The following is a 26262-nucleotide window of genomic DNA, read 5'->3' as shown; positions in this document are numbered from 1 at the left end:
GCCAAACATGTTTGGGAGCACAGCTGTCCTAAAGCCCTATTTTGGCTGGGAGCTTTCAGGCTTTGTGCTTGTTCCACAGACCTGAGGTCATCATGACCCAGTGCCTTATGGGAAATTTCAGGTTGTTCTTTTAAAAGCAAATATGATATCAGAGTGAAGTGAAGGGCCTGTAAGGATGCTTCAGAGAGATATTGCCTGTCAATCAGACAGATACAGCTGGACAGGCCGATGGAGTCACAGGAGAACGAGCAGGAGCTGAAATTTGGACTTCCTCTCAGCTGGGCCAGTCTGTCACTGATTGGTCGAAAGGTAGCCTATAAGTCTACAGATGGAGCTCTGGAGTAATTTTTACTAAGGGACCGTTCGTTATTTATGGAAAGGACCACCGGAGGAAAAAAGGGGAGGGTCATGTATTTTTATTCTTTGTTGAGGTGAGGGTCACAAAACTTTTTTTACTCTAGGAGAGAGGGTCACCTAACTTTTGCATTCATGAAAACAGCAAAATTTGGGCCGTCGCCCATGCAGGGCCTCGCGTCTGATGGGCCTCGCACCTGGCCAAAGATGACATTAAGCGTTTATTCTTCTTTAAAGCAACACCAAAGAGTTTTTTGTACCTTAAAATAATGTTTCCAAAATCGTTTCAATGGTTCATCAACTCGTAATTGAGTGAATAGCACTTTCTGCATTCGCTTCGCGGCCCTCTATCGGCTATAACCGCACTATGTAAGTTTGCCGGATCGGGTAGCGGATCTGTAGTTCGATGGAATGAGACATGAGAAACTACAAATTTGACTTGCATCTGATGTCGCAATACATCCTACTTTCATAAAATCATGCAACATATTCTACATTGTCTGTGGACATTGTTATTTGCAAAGCTGGTGCTGGATAAACAAATGCGTGCGACAGAGGAAAAGTTCTTTGGTGTTGCTTTAACGCCTATTGTAGCCTAAGCAAAAAGCTTAACATGGCTTAATGTTCAGTGATCACCAAATGTATCTAATACTGTTCCTCATAATCACTAAAAGCCTGCATTAAGTCATATTAGGCCTGACGTGACGGCATGTTTCGTTAATCTCCTTCACTGATGCTTATGGAAAAGGCTTAACGTCCCAAAACAACGATCAATGATCATCAAATTTCTCTCGTATTGCTCCTCATAACCATCTATAAAAAATCTAGCCCGAAGTTCTTTTTCTTTTTAAGCACGTCCGAATTCAGAACGCAATGGACCTTAGGCTCGAGATAGCCTAGGGGCAGATAGGCTACGGCACTTAAAAAGATTGAACGAAGCTTCCCGAACTTTGAAATTGCGATCAGTGACTGGCATCGGGTGAACGAAGCTTATCGAAGTTGAACAGGCTATTAAAAACTATTTGCGCACCTCCATGAGAGACTAGTGGGCCCGCCCTTCTAGGAATTGAAAAAGACGCTACCCTGCAAGCTGGCCTATGATTTCATTGCTGAGTTTGCGGCAAAATAAGCAAGAAAATGTTTTTTTTTTTCTGAGTCAGGATATGGCGAGTCAATGTAATTTATTTGTCCAATGTTAGCCTACAGACCAGTTTCCATAGTGCACATCTTATCAACAGTTTGAATGTCGTGTGTGTTTCTGCTCATTGACAAATAGCGTTCAGCACAATGATTCATGCCCAATTAATTCCCCCTGTTAAAGTGTTCGCCTTTGTTACACTAGTTTGTCTTCGTGATGTAGCCTATTATAAACAGCATATGGCCAAATATGTGACTCAGCTAAGGCTATACAATTTCCCCTCTTAAAGACAAGCTGGTGTAGCTTATTAGACTAGCCTACTATTAAAAAGCACCGACGGTAGCCTTGGCTATGTGTAAAGTAGGCTATCGCATGATGGCATGCACCTAAGTGAAAAGGGCCTCACATCTGTCAAGTTCGCACAGGGCCTCGCACCCCCTTGCGATGGCCCTGCAGCTCCTCCTAACACAGCGGGGAAAAAGTTAAAATACGTGATAAACCCGGAAAAAGTTGACAGGTTTGTTTCGGTCCCGGTGATTAATTGTGAAATTGTGCAAACGACAGCCTTTTCAAGGCATAAGGAGTGGTAGCATGCAAGCTCTGAAATTGACCCAGAAGGCATCAATAAAATGCGTTTTTTCTCAATCACTTTGGAGGGTCATAGAAAAATTTCTTGCTGGCGAGGGAGGGTCACGTCTTTTTTGACTAACGCTCCCAAAACTCCTCCGGTAGCCCTTTAAATAAATAACGAACAGTCCCTAAAAGAGACAGAATGTCTCAGTGCTCAATAATTTTTGATTCCTACAAATTATTCATTATTTATTATTCATTGCCAATAATAAATTCTACTAGAACCTTCAGTAACTGCACAAGGGAGTGTTTCTATTTGCTTGTTCAAGGTGCCCTGATGAGACATCAGAAACCTGAACACTTCAGAATACTCTCTTACTTGTACTCTGTCATTATGTTGGATTACGAGTTGACTTATGTTAGTCAACTCGTACCCCAGTGAGACTGAACAGACACAGACGTGTACATACACAAAGCCACATTCCCACACCCTGTGAACATGCACTGAGCCTGTACACCCGGTTGTCTAGTAGTTTAATTCTGATACCATCATTGTTTTGATCTGAGCATGTTCTCACTCCATTGGCCTGCATGGTCTCTCTGTGTGTGTGTGTGAGAGGTGTTCTATCTGATGCAGGCCAGCTGTTGCGCCCCACACCTCTCCCTCTGTGGGCTGTGTGTGCCTACCGGAGGTCCTCATGTGAGATGTGCGGGCCAGTGAGATGTGCGGGCCCTACGGCTCGAGACTGCCTCCCTGCCGCCGGGTAATGAGAAGCAGGGCTGTGAGTTAGCCCATAATAAGGTGCTGAGGGATGCCACGATTGAGGGACGTTGGGGGAGGGGGGCTAGGGCTGTGTTTATAAATGAGGCCGGCGTGCTGAGTAGGCTGGAAGCACTCCTGATGCTCTGTGATGTTGATGCGGTGTTGTTGACATTATAGCTTTGTTTATTTAGAGTAAAGTTCAGGTGTATTGTGATTGTGTGGTATGCTGGGTGGATGGTTATGAACTCCTTAATTATTCTTCATCTTCTCAAGGTAAATGGTAAATATTGCAACAAAGTAGTACATACAGAGTAGTCATTGGAAAATAACCCGAAACCCCTCATAACACCCCCCCCCCACCCACCCACACCCACACCCACCCACACACACACACACCCACACACACATACAGTACATACGGAAAGTATTCACAGCGCTTCACTTTTTCCACATTTTGTTATGTTTCAGACTCATCTTAAAATAGATTCAATTATTTTTCACATCAATCTACACACAATACTCCAACACTGTCCTTTACGCTTCTTTTATCCTCTTAAAGGAACACGCCACCCAAAATCAGTAGTAATATATGTTCTTACCTTAACTTTCACGAGTTGAGTCATACCTCTCCCGCGCCGGTAGGTGCACTCAAAAGCTCTGTCGCGCGGCGCGAATGTGTTAGCATGTTGCTATGCTAGCGGGCTCTGCCGTGGCCGTAGAGAGAGGAACATAGCAGTAATCAAACACCTCAATTTTTTCCCTACTTAAATACAGTTGCACGAGTAGTTGATAAAAATGTGTACGTCACACAACATGAAACGTGGCGATTTTCCAAGCGAATAAACAGGAGAACTACAATGTGTGGCGCAATAGCACTTGGGAGTACTTCGACCTAGCGTGGTAATATTATTAACACCTAATTGTAGATCCTATCCACCACAGAGTTTAGAATCCATGCTGGATCGACCCTCAGCCTCTCCCTCCCCTCTGAGCGAGAGATAGGCACACACACTAGAGATGCGCTGATGGGCTATTATTTCAACCATAACTGCCTAGCAAAACTTATCATCCATCAGCACCAAAGTTTGTTGACCAATTTTCAAAGAAAGACTGATCTAATGCAGCAAATATATTAAAAGGCTGAAGTCGTACATTGGCTAGGCCTATCCCCAGAATATCAGCAGCAAACTCAGTCTCTGTCGCGCAAAACAGTCTCCAAATAAAACGCACATCGGCCTGTTGCCTATTCTGCCAGCTTGTGACAATATATCGTCCAAAATGCTTGATTGCATTGCATTCTCCACATTTTTAGCTAAATTTTCATGTACCACATCAGCATTTTTGTTCAGTGAATCTTTTGTAAATTGCTTTACAATTACCGTCGGGCCTATAGGCCTATTGCCTGGCTTGCCTCAGCTTCGGTCACGTCCTTTTACAATTTTATCATTGTAATAAAAAACGCAATTTGCCACATAATTTCAGCATGCTCCTGGCCTACTAATTAATGCCTATTGTACTTTATTTTTTGCAAAAAGAAAGAAATCCTTGATAAAATAACAAGTCATTCACATTATAGGCTACTTTACACATATGTCAGGTTGACTGACAAGCCTGTTCTGAAGACTCCCATTCATTTTGACTGCACGAGCGCATCTTTTTCAGACAGACATCGCAATTCATTTTATAGCAGGCCATCGGACAAATATGACGCCTCGATATTAAAGAAACTCCGACTCCATTCATTCTGAATTCCACCGCACAACAGTGCAACGTGCATGTTTACATTTTTAGTAACAACCGCCAAACTTGCTTGCTTGCCTTACACATCTAAGTTTTCCGACTATTTTTCTTACCTTCTTTTTCCGCTGTGGATGTTATTGAGTTTGTAGAAGTTTTAGCTCTTACGTTCTGAACATCTCGCACTGCCATCGCCCGATGTCATTTCTGAGTCATATCACTCTCTGTCTCTCTTTTAAATGCCTATTCCCTGAATGGTAGGCTACAATTATGTGTTTTATATATAGGCTAATATCTAAACAAAATAACCAAGGCAGTCTCATGTAGGATATAACACAGGTTGAAGTCAACGTCAAGTTGGTTCTATTTAGGGAAGTGAATGTGTGTAAACATCTGTAGATGACTCAGAAATGACATCGGAAGACAAGGAGTGAATAGTGGCAAGAGGCAAGCCGAAGTCTGCTGACAAGGACCCGACGGTAATTGTAAAGCAATTTAGAAAAGATTCACTGAACAAAAATGCTGATGTGGTACATGAAAATTTAGCTAAAAATGTGGAGAATGCAATGCAATCAAGCATTTTGGACGATATATTGTCACAAGCTGGCAGAATAGGCAACAGGCCGATGTGCGTTTTATTTGGAGACTGTTTTGCGCGACAGAGACTGAGTTTGCTGCTGATATTCTGGGGATAGGCCTAGCCAATGTACGACTTCAGCCTTTTAATATATTTGCTGCATTAGATCAGTCTTTCTAGAACAGGCAAGGGCTTTCTAGCCTCACGTCAGCAGCGCTGCATCACCCATATAGCCTACAATAAAACAACCAACGGATGGTGGGCGGGTGCAACTGCATTGGTCAACAAACTTTGGTGCTGATGGATGGCTGATGGATGATAAGTTATGCAGTTATGGTTGAAATAATAGCCCATCAGCGCATCTCTAGTGTGTGTGCCTCTCTCGCTCAGAGGGGAGGGAGAGGCTGAGGGTCGATCCAGCATGGATTCTAAACTCTGTGGTGGATAGGATCTACAATTAGGTGTTAATAATATTACCACGCTAGGTCGAAGTACTCCCAAGTGCTATTGCGCCACACATTGTAGTTCTCCTGTTTATTCGCTTGGAAAATCGTCACGTTTCATGTTGTGTGACGTACACATTTTTATCAACTACTCGTGCAACTGTATTTAAGTAGGGAAAAAATGGAGGTGTTTGATTACTGCTATGTTCCTCTCTCTACGGCCACGGCAGAGCCCGCTAGCATAGCAACATGCTAACACATTCGCGCCGCGCGACAGAGCGTTTGAGTGCACCTACCGGCGCGGGAGAGGTATGACTCAACTCGTGAAAGTTAAGGTAAGAACATATATTACTACTGATTTTGGGTGGCGTGTTCCTTTAAAAGAACTCTGGATCTCATTCATAGTGACCATTGGGTCCTTGGTTACCTGTCTGACCAAGGTCCTTTGTCCCGGATTACTCAGTTTGGCTGAGCGGTCGGATCTAGGAAGACTGTTGGTTGTTACAAACTTTTCCATTTGAGAATGGTGGAGGCTACTGTGGTCTTGGACACTTTCAATGCTGCAGAAATTATCTTGTATCTCTCCCCAAATCTGTGTCTTCACACAACCCTAGCAGGTCTCGCAGGTCTACGGGCAATTCTCTCGACCTCGTGGCTAGGTTTTTACTCTTGACATACACCATCAACTGTGAGACCTTATATAAAGAGATCCAGTGAATTAATTTAGTCACAGGTGGACTCCAATCAAATTGTAGAAGCATCTCAAGGACCATTGATAGAAGTAGGATGCACCAGAGCGTCATAACAAAGGGTCTGAATACTTGAATTTGAATATTTCAGTCTTTTATTTTTATAAATTTACAAAACACTCCAATCACCTGTTTTTTTGTGGAGTATTGGAGTATTGTGTGTAGATTGATGTGAAAAAAATTATTGAATCCATATTAAGATGAGTCTGAAACATAACAAAATGTGTACAAAGTAGAAAAGCTGTGATCACGTTCCATTTGCACTGTACACACAGCCCTACCTTAGTTTAGAAGAACGCACAAGTTCTAGATAATAGAGATGGTGCAGATAATTCTGTTGCTCTGAGCCCGTGAGGTCCATGTAATCTCTCAGGTGATAACAGAAGATAGCACAGTGCAGGAGCCCTGCCTCACGCTGCTGATAGGAACTGGGTCAGTGCAATATCCCCCCTCCTCACTGGAATAGTTCCATATTCCCACACAAGGACAGGACAGGGGCGTGGCTAAGCTAGATGGCCGTAAGTCATTTCTGATTTGTTTCAGTTTAGGAGGCCAACAGTAAAATCCCATTGATACAAAATGAGACCAGCAAAAGTCAAACATGCTCACTAAAGGATGAATGCTTCAGTCCTCCTTTTCTACTCCAGCACCAGGGTGTTGACTGAATCTTAGATGCCCCAGTAGACGGATCATGGTCACCTGAGATACACCTGTGCTTTGTGCTCTGCTGAATTAATAGTCAAACATGGTCAGTAGGTTAGGGGGTTTGGAGTAGTGATGGGCAAATTAAGCTTTGTTGAACCACTAAACCACAGCAGTGTGAAGCTAGCAACACTAATGAAAAAATCCAATATGAAAAAATACAATTATGTTGAAAAATGTATGTGTGGCGGCCATCTTTTTGCTTTTCAGCTAGTGTCGCTAGGTTCACACTGCTGTGGTTCAGTGGTTCAACAAAGCTTCATTTGCCCATCACTAGTTTGGAGGCCATTGCTCATCTCCATGCAAGAACACCACAGGTTGCACCAATCAATAAGCAGTGTGACACCAGTGTGATTTGTGAGAAATGTGATGAAACATATTCCCCATGTAAGTTAACAGTGCTATATCTCCTGGTTTGTGATCTGTGGTACATTGTAGAATGTGAACTATACTGCACATGCTTTGACACAACATGTCTGACTGAAGAGCCCAGAGAGAGAGAGAGAGAGAGAGAGAGAGAGAGAGAGAGAGAGAGAAAGAATTAAGCACAGCACAGCACAGCAGCTCAGACACCATAAAGCATATTGCTGCTGTGCTGATTTGATAATTCCCCCCAGCTGGCTCCAGGCCAGCTGCCACCATCCCCCTGATGAGCTGCTGTCATCAGCCAAATGAGAGCGCTCACACCCATACTAGAGTGAGAGAGAGCTACATCTCTTCTCATACTAGTACTATGCTCAACATACACTACCACTATGCACACACACACACACACACTCAGCACTGCAGCTCTACGCACATCACAATGTAAGTCGAGTCACATAAACAAAGCCCTGCATTATATTAACATACATGCACACATCTCAGCATATATCAATTGTTTTCATTGATCCACTTTCATTTTCTTTTGTTCTTGTGTTATGTTGATGCTGGGAGAGCCCAAACATGGCATGGTAAGGGCAAAGTTTCAATTGCATTTGGCCAATCTGATAAAGTAGTCATGCTCATCCATCACAGTTAAGTGACATGATCCAAAATAAGGGAATAGGAGGCTGACGTTGCTCAATGTGGAGTTCAAGGTATATAGTATATAAGTATAAGTATATATACTCTTTTGATCCCGTGAGGGAAATTTGGTCTCTGCATTTAACCCAATCCATGAACTAGTGAAACACACACAGCAAGGTGAAGCACACACTAATCCCGGCGCAGTGAGCTGCCTGCTACAACAGCGGCACTCGGGGAGCAGTGAGGGGTTAGGTGCCTTGCTCAAGGGCACTTCAGCCGTGGCCCACTGGTCAGGGCTCGAACCGGCAACCCTCCGGTTACAAGTCCAGAGTGCTAACCAGTGGGCCACAGCTGTTTATGGGACGTTTTGTGCTATTGTAGTTCATTGGATGCTCAGTTTCAGACTTCACCATTAAGCTCACTTTTTTTGTTGGTTGTTGTTGTTGTGTTTTCCCAGAGGCCACATGCCACACAGCTCTTGCGGCCAACGTTGTTTCTGGAGACTGACAGCGGATGAGCGATGAAGTTGATCAAGTAAAGGACAAAGTTAAGCTGGAGGATGACCTCGAGGAACCTCGAACCTGGTGATGTGGGCCAGGTGTGTCTTTAAACCAATCACCAGTTGGGAAGTGGAGTCGACCCCCTGAAAGAGAGGGGTGAGATGGTTTTTGGGTTACAAACGGAGAAGAGGAGCCACACAAGTGGTTCAGGTCGCCTCTACCTCCTGCCAGCTGATCAGAGGTGTCAGTCACGTTTTTAAATACCTCAACATAGTTATCTTATCAACGCCTGGACTCATTGGCACCAAGACAACTGGACTTTGAACAAACAGCCTTAGATGAATGAAACCTCTCCTAATACCCTGACAGTTGTAATCAAAATGCTTATAATCACACAGATTGAGGTTAATTCTCAAACATAGGTTTTCCATCAAAGCCTTTTAAAACCAACAATGTAATCATTACTTCAAGGTGAACAAATGCTTGCCCATATGTGTGTAATGATTAAACAGGAGCACAGAAATGAAATTGCTTTTGTTAAACTGCCGTGTGGTGTCATTTCATGGGAATTGAGGATAGTGGAATGTCTGGCTGCTTGAAGTAAGCAGGTTAATGGAATTGCATGGGGGGAGGGGTAGTGGTGAGTTGGGGACAGAGAGGGTCATGTTTAAATGGGGGTGGTGGGGATGAGTTGAGATTAACCCACAGAGCATGTGAGGGAAGGAGACACTTCCAGCCCCCCTTCTTCCTCCTCCACGATCACGAGTCACCTGAGGACAGTCAGTCTGGTTCCACCAAAACAGCCCCATGTAGAGGCCCCATAATCCTCTTTTTTGCAACCTGTTCCTAACTTACTTCACCTCAGAGGCCAGAGGTACCCAGGAGCATGAATATCAGTCATGGCAGAGAAGTGAAAAGGGCATGTTTTCACAGAACACATTAAGAAATAGAAAGCTGTCTGTAGGACTAAAAGCAAACCAGAAAGACGAATATGTTCCTCAATTTGGATACCATGGGTTCACAAAATGATTAACATTGTGTATCAGTTTTGTAGCAGTGACCTGAATGAGTCTGCCCAGTTTTTCTTTTGATCCTGCCATTTGTTCTGAAGGTCATGCTCCTCGTGCCTTGTCAAACACTTTTTTCCCCCACAATTTCTCCTCCCCGAAAGCCTCTCTGAGGGTCATAACAGGCCAAGCAAATGTACCAGCAGCTCAGCACTGAGTAGTTAACTGGAAAACTTACCGCGGGCAAACTCCTGACAAAAGACGTAAGTTCCCCGCTTAGCGGCCAGCAAATATTTGCTCATGACTTCAAAACAGTGACTGCTGTGACGGTGCATTGCTGAGAGAAACGCACCATTGATCTCCTGCCTCGATGGAATGTGGAATATGTGGGCAGCTGATTATGACTGGCCGCAGTGTTTGATAGTGCCCACACAGTTCTGAGTAGAGTGGGAATGGTGCTAGAGTCCGCTGGTACAATGCAAACTTTGGTATCTGATTGTGTGTTGTTCAAACGGCACAATTCTGAAAGAAGGTAATTAAATATGCCAGGCTGTTCATTCACTCAAGCTCTGAGCTTCATTCAGAGCAGTGCTCAAAGTCACGTGTGTGTGTGTAATTTTGAGACCTTGTGGCTTGTTTCCTTGGTGTTTGGGGCAAATGTCTGCAAGTAGAAGAGGAGGTGATATTGCATTAATCGAATCTCAGTCACCTGCTATCGGCTCCGTCTCAATGGAACAAATGACTTCTTGGGAAGGAATGTAAGACTAGCGGGTAACAGGGTTACTGGATACAATAAGTGATTCATTCAACCGCAGCTATAATTAGTCCTTTGTATTTTTAGTTGAGTGGATTTCATGCCTCTGATACACTTACAATAGATGGCAGTCATCTATTGATAACTGAACAGCCGATTAACTGCCTCTCGTGGATAAATGGCTCATTTTGTACCATCTGTTTCTCTCCAGGGCCAGGAGGAAATAGAACATATCAAACGGTTGTTTCATCATCTGCTGCTGTCAGATCTGTTGTCTTCCTTATTTCGAGTGGCTGCGTTGTTCCCATCCCTGAGGTCTAAACATTGTAAGGTGTTCAATTATTTGTCAGCATGTACAGATTTAGTCATGAATGTCCACAGAAACCTAATGTGAAATGTGACACTGTCGGGAATTAGCCTGTCCAAGCCGTCTCTTGGTCGATGACTGGGCCTGGATTTTTGACCCCACTCTTTCCCAGACTGAACAGATGTGGTAGCCTTGAATCCCCTTGGGATTGCATGACATTGCATCATTCACCTGCTGACGTTTGTTAGTGGACGCTAGTGCTAATCCCACACACTCTTAGTTGGAACAGGCAGTGGACAGGACTTGGCAGGCTGGTGTTTCTCATTAAACTGGGTGTTCTCCTTCCTCCTGTTTTGTCTACTCTCCAGAGTGATCACAAACAGCTGACACTTTCCTTTTATTTCTTTTTTACACTGGATGAATTCCTATGATTCAATGAAACCATATTCTACAGTAGGGAAGTATATAGCAAGACACGGCCCTCTCAACTGTACTGTCCAGTACATCTTCCCAAGTCCATTCCAACTGTCTCCTTTTTCATTCCTGTAACACTCCCCCCCCCCCAACACCACCACCTCACCCAGAACACTTAAAAGCAGACAGACACTTCTCATGAATAATAAACCACCTAGTGTCTTCACTGGGCCATTAAAATGGACCTTGCCTCGTTATTGATTGGTCCACATGATGACATCTCTGACCCCTATTAGAACCGGTCTGTGTCTTCCAGGAAGATTGCGTTTCATGTCCAAGACCGCATCCTCAAACTCCTCACTGAGTGTTACTAATGGATTATCACTATGGTTACAAACATGATTGGCAGCAGAGCATAAGAAGGCTTTTAATAGATATAAAGTGATGAAGGTCTCCAGAATAAAAAGGATACTGTCTAGTACCTACCAACCTTCCACCCCAACAAATGCCTTGCACACACCATCATACAGCCACATTTATAATTCCTCCCCGTTGTGATTGCTCATCTTGTTTATAGTCTTGGCCTAAGTGTAACCTATGAAAGCCTGTCTTGCTTTCAGTGAGGGAATCCGATGAGTCCTAGAGAAAATATTATTAGCAGATCAATCCATTTTTGATTCATCACCCCTCTGATACGGTGCTTCAGACCCTCCCATCCCTTAAAGCATGCCTGATATTGACCTGCAGCCACTGGTGACCTGGCCCTCTGTAGATGGTAGATGCAACGGAAAGGGGAAATATGTCGTTTGTTTGTCACTTTAGCCTTCTCTTGACCTTCTCTGGCAGGTTCACACTGTCCTTTGGCCTCTTTGACAGCCCACTGGCATTGATCTGAGGTGATCAGGCAAGTTTAATCAGACAGAGAGGCCGTTGTATGCTAATCTGAGGTTGATTATTCTAGCCTTGATGGTACAAGGCCAGGGCAGGGATTTAAAGATGTTGCAGCATTGACTGGAGCATTTTTATATGGAGATGTATTCTGTACTATGCAGTGGCCTGTGGGATGTCTCTTAAAGGAATAGTCTGTGATTCATACACATTTTGTCAGATTTAGTTAATTGCTCCTCAAAGCTCTTTTTGTGATTTCTACTATCTGTGTTTGCACTAAAAAAACCCTCTAATGTTCATACATTGTCCTTTCTCTGTAAAGGGAAAATGTAGTGAAACAGAATGGGCCATAAACAACTCCACAGCACCTCAGAAGGGTGCTGTGGAGTTGTTTGCTGGGACATTGATGAAGCTCTGTGGATATATGCAGTGTCATTCTGTCGACACTGACCAAACGTGATGTCAGACACTGCTGAACAGCTTTTTACGGGAAGCCATGGTGAAATTATTAGTTCATTTAAAAGAAAAGCAGAGGGTTCCATTTAACAACATGTAAAGCATTTGCATAGGGAGAACATATCAGGACACAGGTACCCCTGTGATTCTTATGTGACTTGATGGAGCGGAGTGGCGCTTGCGTCAGGTTCCCATCCCCCCTCGCCCGGAGCCTGTCAGAATGTGCTGACATCCCTGCCCCTCACGGCCTCAGCGTGGGGACTAGAAAGGCCCTGCTGAGTAGACACTATCTCAGCGCCACCCCCGCCCCTCCCCTCCTCTCCTGTCCCCTCCGCTCATCTCGTCTCGTCTCGTCTCGACTCGACTCTCACCTCGCCTTCCCCCCCGTCTGGGCCCTCCCGTCCGCCCCATGCTTTGACTTCTGCTCGCTTTGAGAGAGTCGTCGTCATTTGTCATGACAAGAATCGGACCTTGCCTCTCCATGTACTTTTTTTTTATGTATTCCATGTATGAGATGTTTAATCTGTTGAGGCCAGATTTGAGAGAGGGTGTGGTGTTGGACTCTGAAAAAAACATCCACTGATGCAGTTGGACACAATCATTCACACTGACACACATTCACATAATGACTAATAATTAACACTGACTACGTTTACATGCACAGCAACAATCTATCTCACGACTATTGACCTCATTCAGAATAAGACAATATTGTGATTATGATGTTTAAATTAGTTTTTAATACAATATTCCATTCATATTCCTGTTAACATGTAACACAGCATAGTGTGATAATAACTAGCAAAGATGGTTGATCAAAATGCTAAAGAATCTTTTTAATTAGCATCCCACATTCCTTCAATCTAATTGTTTTTGCACAGACAATTTGGTTAGTTGTGTTAGTCAGGGATGGATTACTGCACGGGCCTACCGGGCCCAGGCCCAGGGGCCCAAGGGGTCAGGGGGCCCTAAAGCTCAAGCCTTTGCAGGGAATCATTGCCTCAATATCAACAAATCAGGATGTAGGCTATGAATCTGATTGAATTTAGTATTGGCCATCCCCAAAATGCACCAGAATACAGGAAATCACATCAAACAAATTCAAAAAATTCTGGGACCCCCCAAACCCCCCCTCCCACATATACGACAATAAGTGGGGGGCCCTTAATACATCTGGGCCCAGGGGCCCAAAAGTTCATAATCCGCCCATGGGGTTAGTATCAGAATATACATTTTCAGGTAAACATACTCAGTGTAGCTAGCTTCTGTAGATAATCTGAAGCAAAGATCAACATAGTATTACAATCTCTCAGCATCACCCTGCCTTCAGAAGTGGTCTTGCTGTACTGGGCACTTGGCAATGTTGGTAGGCGATGGACATCGAAAGCCTAATCAATAGTGTCTAGACCTTTCCTGTCCACACCAGCGGTGTGCGTGTGTCCTCTAGTGATGTGCCGACCTCTAGGCAGATAAATGCAGAGGAAGAGACCAAGTCCAGGGGGGGAAATCTGTGGCAAGGCAGCCATGTTTAGTTTACACTTAAGATGTAGGATTAGCTGATACTAGGGGTGTTCGACATGGGCTTGCGGCTGACTTGACGGCTAACGTGATCTTACATCATCTGCCAGTGTCAGCAGGTATAAAAGACGGCAGACAGGCCCCTACACCTCCAGTCTACACCTGACGTGACTGATGGGAGGTGTCGCAGAATTTTGTTTGCGTCGAATAAATCCCCTTCTTATTCATTCAAAATGAACAAGATGACTGACTAAATAAATGATGATGTTTTACTAAACCATTGTTGGCATACATTCAACAGGTCAGCATTGTAGCACATACATTCAGTAATAAGTTTTTTTCTGTATACTTGTGTCACATAGAAATATTAATGTTTTCAGTACTGTTACAGAAATCGCAAATAAGAAGGTATCCCTTTAATTTTTTAAAACATTCACATTCTAGCATACGGAAGCACCATGGGAAACATGTCATTTTTGTCATGGGAGATTCCCGCCATTAAGGGTGATGTTTTGAAGACATAAGGGCGGGATCTAGCTCATGCAGTTAACTGGTGAGCAACCGCACAAGCTGATTGCAAGCGCCTTGCTATTCAAGCTCATGTCACATGGTAACATCCTAGTGACTTCCTGCTGTGCCAGAGGAAGTCAGACAACATTTCTAACCAGCATGTATTGTGTTCAACCCAGAATGCATCACGTCGAGCCAGATCTGTGCAGTGCTGCATGAAGTCAAATAAACCTATTGGTTAAGTGTCCACAAGGCCATTCGGCAATGTCCTTGGGAGGCAGTGTCCTTGAGAATCATGATGAAATGATAGATGAAGACTTGGCATCAGCAGAGTCTGCCGGCAGACTCCCCTGTCGGTTTATTTACCTTGGCTGGTTTTTATACCGGGCAGTGACAGTTTGGTTTAGTAAGCAGCAGAACAAGCATAGGATGACTTGCCAGGTCAGGTCTCCTGTCCCAAAAGTCTTATGCACCATTCTCTATCTCTCTCTCTCTCTCTCTCTCTCTCTCTCTCTCTCTCTCTCTCTCTCTCTCTCTCTCTCTCTCTCTCTCTCTCTCTCTCTCTCTCTCTCTCTCTCTCTCTCTCTCTCTCTCCCTCTCCCATCCCTAGCCTTCACCAGTATGTTTTGTCTCTTCCCGCCCTTCCTCTCTGTGTCCCTCTCTCTCTCTCTTCTCTCATCCCACTTTCTGTTTTCTTCAGATTCTTCCCCCTCCACCCCCGCCCCCATCCTACCCTCCCTTCACAGCACCTGAGCCTGGTCCAGTGGTGATGGATTGCCACAGCAGTTTCCTGCTGACCCCTCCTTTCCAATATGGACATCTATCACCCCCCCCCTCCCCCCCCTCTCTCTCTCCCTCTGCCTTTATCCATCCCCCTGTATCTGTCTGTATCACTTCATCACAGCCTCAGTCCCCCAATTCACTCTGTGTTTTAGGCCCAGATGGGACAAGCTCTTCCATCAAATTCAGTAGTCTGTTGGAGCTGACAGCTCCCTTCCTCACTCCACCAGTTTATCTGCTCTTTGTTCGTGTTGCTTAAAATAGCCTTGCTGCTGTCTAAGAAATGTGTGAAAGTGTTTGTGCATATGTGAATGTTTTTGCGTGTGTGTGTGTGTTTCTATGTGTGAGATTGATGTAGAATCTTTAAAGTCTTCTGGAGTGTGTCCCTGCCTCAGTGAAGTTTGTCCCTTTCATGTAACTGTGCTTGATGTTTGAGGTTTTGTCTTGAGCGCCGCTCCCCAGGCAAGCCAAAAATATAACTGGAAATATTCTCTGAATAAAATCAGAGCGCTGTAGCCCGGTGCTCACATGAATTGACATTCATCTTCAATAACAATCCAGTCGGTAGAAGTTCTATGTAGTCCTCTATCAAGACTGTGACTTTAACAGAGGGGCCTCACTCCACCTACCACCAGGGTATATTTAATTTATATTTACAGCACTGTGGAACCAGTTTAAGGGAGGTCATTACAGATGACCTGCTCTTCATCCATCTGCATGTCTGGAGGTCCTACCGGGACTTAGATAGGAGGAAAGTGTTTAAATGGGGGATAGGATGGTGTCTGTTGGTCTCTCAATCATCTTGTCATACACAGGGTGTGAAAGGTCACAGTTCAGCTCATTGGGACATCCAGTCTGGGGGAATATGTTTGACCTTCTCGCATTGAGGTCACGCTCCCTCTTGTAATATGGAGGACATCAAGCCTCAAGGGTAAGTAAACAGCCATAAGAGCAGTTCCCTGTTTTACACACGAGCGCACACACACGGACACCATACGAGTGGTTATGTTCTGTTAGTAGTCTGGTTACAGTTTTAGAGGTGTCTGAGAATAGAAGGACAGCTAATTTTCTAATGTTGGACTGGTTGTTTGTTTATATCTGGGAAGCATTTTTCATAAGCACATCCTAAGTATCTTTCCGAGGGCCTCAAGCACTTAACTTCATGATTGTTGGCATAATGTTCAAAGCAAATATTATCCATAAAAAACGTTTGAATGACTTCTATTTTGCGTAGCCTTGAGTTGTCTGGAATGTGCAGGATGCATTAGGGAAATAAATGTCCCCGATTTTGATTGCATTTACATGCTTTCTTTAAACAAACGTTTGGATAAGTCGGTCTGTAAAGCAATGTCTCTAGAAACATATGTATGCCTCCAAAAGAAGATATTTAGTCTGAATCTCTGCCCTGTTTATTAATTATCTACAGTCGAGACTATTACAGTCAAAAATATTTTCAGGTGAAGGCTACTCTCCGTGATGCTTTGCAAGCCATGCACACACAGCCCATTTCACTGACTGGTGAAGAGATTTGTCTGTGCTACTGTAGTCCTCAGCCACTGAGCAGGTGCAAGTCAGCTGGACTTGCACCCCCCCCCTCTTACGAAGGGGGAATAAATGAACGAAGTGGACTCTAAGAGGGAAAATATATGGTGAAAGAGAGTGAGAGTCACAGAGAAGAAGAGCGAAGAGAGAGAGAGAGAGGGAGAAAGTCACAGAGAGATCTTTAATCTTCTGCCCTCCACAAAAAGACGGCATCTCATTAGCATCAGCGAAGCGGCAAGGGGGGCAGCAGCTGCTGCTGGATGCTGTGTGTGTGTGTATGTGTGTGTGTGTAGCGAGGGAGGTCTGGGCTGGCAGGCTGGACAGAGAGTGCTGTGTGGGCCTGGAGGCCAGCCAAACTCCAGCCCAGCCTCCGAGAAGACAACTCCACTGCCATTATATAACAGTGGATAACACCGTATAGAAACACACTCACACACACATTGGTGTGATGTATAACCAGAGAGAGGGGTATGCTTTGAATCAGAACTGGCCAATTGAGTTGGAGAAGAAAAAGCACTCTGCACCAGAGAGCAGTAAAACAGGAGTGGCAAATGGGCCACTCTATTTAACCCGGGAGAGGGTGTGAAATAAAATCTTTCCACATAATAAAATGCTTTATTTTGCCGCCGTCAACTGTTCGCCCTGATTAAAAGTAGTTTTTCTTGCCATATCTTATATTTATACACGCCATATAATGGTAATGGAAGCTCTGTCTTCCCAGAGTAGATTCATGGTGGAAAACTCTCTCCATGTAATGAATTGAATTGAGCCATTGGCTTTGATAGTCAGAGTGAAGAAGTGTCCACATGGGCTGTGCTTTTGTTATTAGTTGCACACACACATCTCTAAGCTGTTTGAGGCTGGCTTACATCTCCTCTTGTGTCTGGCCTTTCGCTGTTTCCCACTCACAGTGTAATTTCATCTGTTTACATGTGTTGTAGATCTGTTTTGTTTTGCTCAGAACAGTAGTTGCCTTTCACCTTGAGTGAACTGCGGTAAACTAAAGTTTTTTTTCACAAGGGGGCCTGAGGCAGGGACAAAACTTTTGTCTCAGCGTAAATGCCTCCACTCAAAATGGTCATATATTTTCTTCATCCCATCTATCTATTTTCAAAACGAGCAATTTTGCCATCGCAATTTACTCAACATCGGTCAAAAATTAAATTTTCTTCAGCCGCGTCGCTTTCAAACCATTCATAAAATTAATCCCCCTGAGTCGGACAGAAGAGCCACCCCAATGTATATCTAACTCTGAATAAAGAGATACCCATATGTATATCTAAGCTGACATTTTTGCTGAGCGCATTTAACTTCCTCAGTTCGGTGACAATAGCGGGATTACCCGCTGCTCCCACCCTCTCCACATTTTTTTTCCTGTCAGAGTGCTGCGCTCATCAGTTATCCCTCTGCTCATCCGCAGGGGCATGTCCAGGCTCGTCCCGTGGCAGTGCCCCTCCGGGACGGGAAAAACTCCCTGGAGCGGCCTTCCACTGAGCACAACTCCATGGAATGTCAAATCCAATCACTCCGTGTTGGCCGCTGAGGGGATTCAAACCCTTTCCATTAGGCGCCTTAATTTAATATGTTGCACCTCCATAGGCTGAGTGTTTTTTTTCATATGTTTGTTTTACATCTGGTTGCTGATGCAATGTTGAGCTATATAGTAGACTCTGTGTATGCTGCAGGTACAACTACAGCCAACTGTTTGTATGGAGAGCGTTCCATTTTTATGTGCTTCAGTAAATTGCTGTCCTGAAAGGTATGTTAGAGTTTATGTTTACACTTCACCTATAGGCTATAGGCTAGGGGGATGTTGGGGATGATGGCCATTGATGACATGCCACCGAACCCTGAGTCTGCACGATGGGCGTTTTTCCCTTAGTTTCCCTCACCCCCATGAGTGTCTCGGTGAGGACTGATTTGTCGGCCCGTGGCCGCCGCTTGCAGGAGGTGATTGAGCCCAGGCTGGGCAGCTGTCCTGAGGCAGCACGTCCCCCAGGCCCTTGTGACTGATGGCATCTGTCTCTCGTGGAGTACACCAGAGCCCCTGGGGGTGAAACCCCTATGCTGAGGACCTATAGCTTGGCCCCTGTTCTCAAACCCCATTCTTCTCCCTGTTCCTTATCTCTCTCTCTCTCTCTCTCTCTCTCTCTCTCTCTCTCTCGGTGGAGAGATGTATTGAGTTGGCAATAAAAGTGACAGATGTATACAGACGGTTGTGTGACTGATTTATAAGGCAGAATGATGTATGGCTTTTTCAAGGCGTGCAACACCACTACATACACTTCCCAGTGCTGCACAAGCCTTACATTTTTACTGAGGCCCTGACTTGCCCAGCCTTTGCGTTTTTACTCATTTGTCTTCTTCACCATCTTATTAGCCACATAAAGTCAATTTAATACACTGCCAGTGCAACGTGGCTGTCTGTAGGATGCAGATAAAGATTTGCTGACTAAAATATGTCAGAGCGGTTTGTCACTGGTTCGATCAGTTCACAACTTTTTATTTTTTAAAACACTGGATGATTTTAAGCTCTTTGGAGGCTTATTCAAAACATAAAGGCATTGATTTCCATGATGGGGTGATGGCACACTGAGGCTTTTCTCCCTTATCAGGGCTCGTTTTTTGGGAGGCCTCGGGCAGTCGCGAGACAGGCTTCACCTTTAGAACAGAGGGATTGGGGGTGGGGTGGGGGCTCGTGACTGAGGCTTCCCCTGCCTCTCTCAGGGGAGAGTGGCCCCCAGGAGGCAGTGGCAATTTTTAAGCAGGACCCCCCTCTGGTGAGACGGATCACTCCGGCGGACCCCGTCCCTTCCTCCCAAATGTCACTAAGAAGGATGAAGCCGCACTGCAGGGCTACCCCGCGCCTCTGTAGATAAACTCCAGCCCATCACAGCGCTTTACTCACTCTGAAACAGCACTTGACTTTTTTTTTTTACCTTTCGGTTATGTTTCTTATGTATGCGAGTATTGTATGTGTTTTTGTGGTACATTCGCCTTGTAGAGGATGTAGCTAGCAAATGTTAGACAATGGGTTCATTGAAGACGGTGGAAGTTGCTAAATAACGTGTGTAATTGTTGTTAATGTAAATGGTGGAGGGTTTCTAATCTGCCTGGCCAAGTGAAGTGTAGTGGGATCTCTGTGGAAGGTCTGCTGAATGAGAGAGGCCACAGAGTGTAGGACAAGACCAAACATCTGACCGCTGCATGCCAAGACTGGCAGGGATAACCAGGGATAAGGAAAAAACATGAAAACAAAAAGAAAAGACGCCTCATTTGCGGTAAAACCTGCTCCTCCCTTGTGCCCCCACCCTAACTCATTATATGATCTCAAAGTGTTTATCTCCTCTGTGTATATGGCCCTCCTCCTCGTCTCTCCAATGTAACAGATTGGCCTTTATGCCCGTGTCCCTGGCTGGTGCGATGAGGGCAGCATGCGGGTGTGTGTGTGCCCGCCTGCCTGCCCGCTCACTCTGCTCCCGCGCTCTGTGTGGTGGCTGTGCCCATCTCCCCTCCCATCCCTTCTCTTCCCGTCCACCAGCTGCTCCTCTGCCATCCTGGCATTTAGCAACTCCGCTGTGATGCCCAGCCTGGCTCGGCCCGCACGGCTGGCATGAATGGCCTGGCACTGAGTCAGGGGAGTCACATGTTGGGCTGTCGCTCTGCTGTCTTGGTGTATCACTCTCTCTCTCTCTCTCTCTCTCTCTCTCTCTCTCTCTCTCTCTCCCTCCCTCTCTCTTTCTCTCTCTCCCTCATACACACACACACACTCACTCACTCACTCACTCTCTTTCTCTCTCTTTCTCTACTCTCTTTGTCTCTCTCTCTCTCCCTCATACACACACACATTCAATCACTCTCTTTCTCTCTTTCTCTACTCTCTGTCTCTCTGTCTCTCTCTCTCTCTCTCTCTCTCTCTCTCTCTCTCTTACACACACACCCACCCATACTTGCTCTCCCTCTCTCTGCCTCCTGGGTGTCTTTGTTTGGGGAGAAGAAGGCAGGGCCTTGTTTGCGAGCTCCTGTTGCTGAAGAAGGGCAGGTTTGAAGCTTAAAAGCCAAGTGGCATGCTCAGTTAACTGCCCCGGCCAGCTGTTCATGGGCCTGTGCCAACCCCACACTGTAGCTAAACAGAGTCTCTGTGTGGCATTGTGTTCAGTGTGTGTGTGTGTGTGTGTGTGTGTGTGTTTGAAACAGAGGGAGTGTTTGTGCTGCAAACACTTTCCTGTCAGTGTCTTATTACCAGCATATCTCTGCTGAATAGCCGCAGGACTCTGCTATAGGACAGTTTTGTTCTTCTCGGTCTGGTTTGTGTACAACACTCAGTCCCCACGCGGTAAAAGCTACTGTACTACTCCGCTGTGGTTGCCAAGATATTCTGTGCTTTCGTGTCAGTCGCTGTCATTAGCTGAAGAATGAGAAACCAACGGAAGGAATATTTTTAGTGTTTTTATTACTGCTGTCATATCTGTCCATCTTTCAGAGCGCTTCAAAGGCAAGCATGAGGCAATGTGCTACAGATTCCAGGCCTGCCATTCTGTTACGTGTGTGTGTGTGTGTCTGTGTGTGTGGGGGACCATGTGGATTCAGCTGTGCCGTAATCATCAACTTTAAAAAGCACATAGTGTACCACACTTCATGTATTCATGTACATGTGTGTACGTATGTGTATGTTTGTTTGAGTGTGTAGGAATGGGGTGGGGTGGTGTGGACATGAGAAACAGATTGGTCCATAATCGGTGCCCAGTCACCAAGTGGCACATCCAAAAATATCAGCAGCCTCTCCTTGGTTACTAAGGACACCGTGTGGTAATGTGGGGAAGTTTGGAGGAACTGTGAGGGGGCAAGGGGGGGCTGGTAAGTGCTGCTCACCACATTGGTATGCACCAATCTAATTATAATAACACATAGATTTATTTACTATTTTACTATTTTATTGAGTTGTGTTATACTCCTTTTATGATCTCTCAAAAAAAGGAAAATATCCACCTTTATGTTCATCCAATTACCATTGGCACTGTCAGAAGCACACGGCACAGTGATAAAAATGTATGTGCATTTTATGGCGGGAGGCCTCACACCTGTTCACACACACACATGTCAAGCGAAGGTGCATCCTGTATTATGTAGGTTCATGAGGTGGTAAGGCATTCTCAAGTGCACCTTCAGTGTCTGTGTCTGTCTACTGTATAAATAGCTTTTCTGTCATCAAACAGAATACCTAGATAGTGACAACACAGGATTGTGGTTTTGCGAGCACTCATACAAACATCAAAGTGCAGGTTTGTGGGGAAGATTTCATCAGAAGAGACAGATATCAGAGCAAACGAAATGGCTTTTTTTTTCTCTCTCTCTCTCTCTCAGTAGGCGTTGCTATGGGAGACTGTGAGAATGCGTGCCAACTGCAGCCCAGGAAAAGAGTGTGGTGGCACGTTCAGCAGCAGAGTGGTGAGAGCTGCTCTGGGCATTATCAGTCTCAAACCACCTGCAATGCTATGTCTAGTGCCCTGTGGTGTGTGTGTCTGTGCGCGCACGCTTGTCTTTTTGTTTTTGTCATTCTTGGCTCGCAGGTGAGAGGAAGACGTTTGTCTGAGCATCACTGTGTTCTTGAAACAATCTTTTCTCAGAAATGCCTCAAAGCACCACCACCTGCACTGGGCCTCATATACTGTACATCGTCACATAACGCGTGCATACTGCTTATCCACGCACACGCCACCTTTTACTTCTGAAGTAAGGAAGCACGCACCCAGAATGGCAGCGGAGCGTTGACGATGGCCTCAGGTGGAGTGAACGCAGATGAGGTGGGAGGCTGCAGTCCAGAGGTGCCTGATGGAAACGCTGAAGCTCGGCATGTTCTCCGTGCGCCACAGACAGACAGCATGTGCAGGAAGCACATGGGTACAACTCCATGTCCCAACGCATAGCTGCAACGACAACAGTACATAGAGTGCATGAAGAACTGTTCCTGGGTGATTCTCCAACTATGGTACTTTTTCTGTCCTTGACATATATTTAAAAAAATAAAAAACATTTCTACTTTTTTTTTTTTTTCACACTTACTACATATTTAGGGGAACCCATATATAAAAAATCATTGTTCAATTATGTTGTTTTTTATAAAATATAAGACATTTTATATGCGTTTTTTACTATTTTGCCTCTGTCCCTAGGCCAGACTTTGGGTCTTCGACCTTATCTCACTTAAAATCTAATACTGATATAATTTTAAATTCAAACAGAAAGTATGCATTATAACCCAATTCATTCAAATCTACTATTTGTTTTTATATTTCTTTTCGATTTGGCATATTTTAAACATGTTAAACACTTGTCCCATGGGTTCACCGTCATTTCCACACCTCTGCATAAAATGCAATCCCAGGCTCAGTATTCTAGATTTGTATACTCATTAACCATAGCAACTGACACTCCAGAGGGATCCACATGGCTGAATGAAAGAATGATCCCAGCAGAGGTTAATACATAGGAGATATATCAAGGTAAATATGAGAAATACCGCGAGTATGTTTATTGTACGTCATTTCTGAACCGCTCATAATTCATTCCGATGGGAAAAATTCTGGATTTTTACCATTTCATTAGGTGTAATTTGAGATTATTTAATGCTAACTCTAAAACTAACACTAACAGGCTAGTCAAACATGAGATATTAGAGGAAAAGTGGAAAAATGTCATTTCCACGACCGTCTTTTCCACATCTGTCTCCATGGTAGTGATAGGTAGACAGGTTGGCTTGTTTTTGTTCGGTTGTGGAAATGACCATTGCTTTTGCCATTGTCTGGAAAAATGTCAAAAAATACATATTATTGCATAAAAATCAGCACAGCCAACTTCAGGGCAGGTATCTAGGCATACTGGGGAAACAAATTATGCCAGTAATATTTTAATTAAAAATGTTTCATTTTCTGAAAATGTTCAGGTCCAAAAAGTACCATAGTTGGAGAATCACCCAAGACAGCAAAAGCCGGTGTCATGCATGAATAGGGACACTCATGTTTTAATGTGACCTGTTTACAAAATATCTGTTTACAGTGCTTGCACAACAGCGCCTTAGTAGACACCTTTCCTGTTTGTTTCTGAGAAACATAATACAGTGTTTGTGTGCGTGCACTCATGTTTGTCTTGGATTGGAATTGGAATTGGAAATGACAGCACTTCTTTGTATAGTCTGATACTATACCAGATGATTCATAATTCACTCATGTATGTCAGCGTACAGTTTCATATTTCAGGCAGACTAAAGTAAAAAAAAAAGAATAATTCACAACATGCAGTGTGCATATATAGATAAGAACATATGTTCGCTCACACCTTCTATTCAGAGGGTTTTCTGTACCTTTTAAGGACGTACAAGTACAGTACAATGCCTCCATTGTGCATCCCAGGGCAAAGCTTCTCAGGGCAGGCTCACATATTGTACATCAAACCGTACACAACAGTGTTGCTGACTTCTCTGAAGGCTCCCATGCCACCTCAGCTCTGGCTCAGCTGTGGATCTACGCGGCTGTATTTGTTTTGCTAATGAGCTGATGCTGACAGCCTCCTCAGAGTGTTATACACGTGCCTCCAGAATTAGGTTTCAGACACCTCATCATCACCACCTTAAGATGAGATTTGTAATTGTTCTCAAAGGTCTTCAATGCCTGTTGTTCTAGTGGTGAATCATGGAGTGCTCTTATAGCCTACTGATTGTTCTAATCATGCTTGTTGGAGTACATACTTATGCACAGCCAACCAAGCTGCAGTAATGCATTTAGGAGTGCATTGTAAAGGAGTGATGTATGTCAAGCTAATTACTTCAGAAGGCATAAAATGGCTTACAGAAGAATGGCCCTTGGGTCAGAGAGAACAATATTGTTAGAAGTAAACCGCAAACATACCTCTCTGCTTTCTCAGGGTGTGTTAATGAGTGCATTACATAACCACGCACACACACACACACACACACACACACACACACACACACACACACACACACACACACACACACACACACACACACACACACACACACACACACACCACTTCTCAGTTACCCTCTTGAGAGGAGGAGGTGTGCCCCATGCCACACCTTTGTGAAAGGCGGTGTGGGTGAACAGCCAGCACGCCGTTCCCACCGCTGTCTTAAATGTATAGCTCTAATGTACATGACGTCTTATGTAATCCTCACGCCTTGAATGAATGGATCTCCACACCCCCCCGTCACCCTGTCTCCCCCACTTCCCCCTCCTCCATCCAGGCCCCTGAGGAGTGGGTCTCCATCAGGACAAAGGCTCTGTGACGGGGCCACACCACCCTCTGCTCTCTCTCTCTCTCCAGCCAGGCTGGGAGCCTCTCCCTCTCTTTCTCACCCCCTGAACCCCAGATCCAGAGAAGGGGCTCCTATTTTGCCTGTTAGACCCCCCCCCCCCCCCATTCACCCACCACTCCCCTCCTCCTAATTGTTTCCTACCCTGCTTTGGCCCCATGCGGGACACCCTGTGAGGTCTGGGCACGTTTCCCAAACTGTTTCTGAAGGACTGAAGCTCAAGCGGAAAGGGAGCAGCAATAAGTCCTACATGACACACACACACACACACACACACACAGGGAAGTCAACAAGTATCCATGCTTGACCATGCTCAAACCAACAAAAGCAAACAAACAGAGGATGTGTAAAGAGCAGTCTGGCAAGGGGTTACGGTATGCTATGGATCTCCGCTGGTGTAAATATGGATGGCCATCCATATGAATCCATACATATTTATATCATCCATATGAATCCATACATATTTATATTTATATCAGCAGTTCAAGAGGAGACTAAGCTCCCAAATGACTAGGAGAATGAGAAGGATACCAAGTCAATGAAATCAATTTTTAATAGATGATACACTTAATATATGGATAGTGGTAAATATTTAATATTATGAATTTACATTGTTCAGATGGCATCAGTTTTATTAGGTCCTATGTAAATTACATCATAGCACCTTTGTCAACATTTGTTGAATGTGAATGTGCTTCTTGAATACATTTTCTTTTGCCTTTGAATGAGAGAAGAGACTGACAAACGGAAATCAGTGGGATTATTATTACAGTCATATGCATATACACATTGAGATAGGGCTAAGCTGATTATGAAGTGATCATAAACATTTTGTGAGTGTACTTGTACTGTGTGTGTGTGTGTCTGTGTGTGTGTGTGTGTGTGTGTGTGTGTGTGTGTAGAGAATCTCGAGCAGCAGCAGAATCCATCTTCCCTCCTCCCATTATCTAGTCTCCTGGGGCCTAGTGTTGACACTCTCTCTAACTGAAACCTGATTTCCGTGGCATTCCTCTCCCAGTTTGAGCTGTCAGGCTGTGTGTGGACGTGGGGCCTGAGAGCGCCGCCGTGTCTTTGGGCTCAGGGGGCTCTGTCTTGGTAATGAGCCCGGGGGAACAATGCCCTCCCTGGACAACCCTGGCATAGGCGGACCCCCCCCCCCTTGACCACAACGGAGATTTGGGGGCTGATTCGGCTGGACAGGGCAAGCAGAGCG

At 44.7% G+C, this 26262-nt stretch overlaps 1 long non-coding RNA gene across 1 annotated transcript in view; it reads left to right on the top strand.

The window, feature by feature from the left end:
- LOC143135368 (uncharacterized) overlaps positions 1-9083 on the top strand; it is a 58860-nt gene extending 49777 nt beyond the window's left edge. The window contains exon 2 of the long non-coding RNA XR_012988918.1: positions 8499-9083. This is a non-coding gene — a long non-coding RNA (uncharacterized LOC143135368). The remainder of the gene's footprint in view (positions 1-8498) is intronic.
- The last annotated feature ends 17179 nt before the right edge of the window (positions 9084-26262 follow it).

This window comes from Alosa pseudoharengus, unplaced genomic scaffold, assembly GCF_046254945.1.
Source record: "Alosa pseudoharengus isolate Yale_2024_CS ecotype anadromous, Long Island Sound unplaced genomic scaffold, YU_APseudo_1.1 YU_APseudo_1.1_scf_2, whole genome shotgun sequence".
Taxonomy (NCBI): Eukaryota; Metazoa; Chordata; class Actinopteri; order Clupeiformes; family Clupeidae; genus Alosa; species Alosa pseudoharengus.
The sequence above is the reverse complement of the archived record's forward strand: the minus strand, read 5'-3'. Positions and strand labels throughout refer to the sequence as shown.